The 772-nt window shown below is 40.5% G+C and overlaps 1 protein-coding gene across 2 annotated transcripts in view; it reads right to left on the bottom strand.

The window, feature by feature from the left end:
• The window catches only part of LOC106464302 (eukaryotic translation initiation factor 4 gamma 3-like), a 92,861-nt gene that overhangs the window by 30,680 nt on the left and 61,409 nt on the right, over window positions 1–772 (bottom strand). The window lies entirely within an intron of this gene.

The following is a 772-nucleotide window of genomic DNA, read 5'->3' as shown; positions in this document are numbered from 1 at the left end:
GAATATCAAAGAAGTTTATGGAAATGTTTTGAAAGTTCGTAAGTGTCAAAGATGGTTCAAAAAATTTTGTTCAGGTGACATTAGCCTTTAAAACTGATGACAGGGGCCGACATCTTACAATTGATATTGATGCTCTGAAGACACTTGTTGAGTGTATCTAACCCAAGGCAACACACTCGTGAAATGGCCCTGAAATTGTATGCCTCTCCTGAAACAATACGTAAACATCTAAGGAATGTGGGAAAACTCCATAAAGAAGGTGTTTGTGTGCCTCATGAACTCTCCGATGATCATCGTTGTCAACATGTGAACGTTGCTTCGTCTCTTCTGTCGTGTAATGAGCGTGAACCGTTTTTAGACAGAATTGTCACCATTGATGAAAAATTGATTCTCTATGCAAATATTAAAGGCCAAAAACAATGGCTCAGTCCTAGACAAAAACCACTTGCAACCCCAAAACCTGTACTTCATCCGAAGAAAGTGATGCTTTGCATTTGGTGGGACATCAAAGGAGTAATTCATTTCAAACTCCTCAATCCACAGTGAACTGTCAATGCAGAGATCTATAGTCAGCAACTGGAACGTTTAAATCAAGCCCTTCATCAGAAACGTCCTTCAATCGTCAATCGGGGAGGTGTTCTTCTCCATGACAATGCACGTCTACATTTGGCACGTTTGACGCAACACAAGATTATGGAGTTGGGTTGTGAAGTTCCCCCCACCCATCATATTCTCCAGATATGGCACTATCAGGTTACCATCTTTTTCATTT

Source organism: Limulus polyphemus, unplaced genomic scaffold, assembly GCF_000517525.1.
Source record: "Limulus polyphemus unplaced genomic scaffold, Limulus_polyphemus-2.1.2 Scaffold1615, whole genome shotgun sequence".
NCBI classification, from domain to species: Eukaryota; Metazoa; Arthropoda; class Merostomata; order Xiphosura; family Limulidae; genus Limulus; species Limulus polyphemus.
The sequence above is the reverse complement of the archived record's forward strand: the minus strand, read 5'-3'. Positions and strand labels throughout refer to the sequence as shown.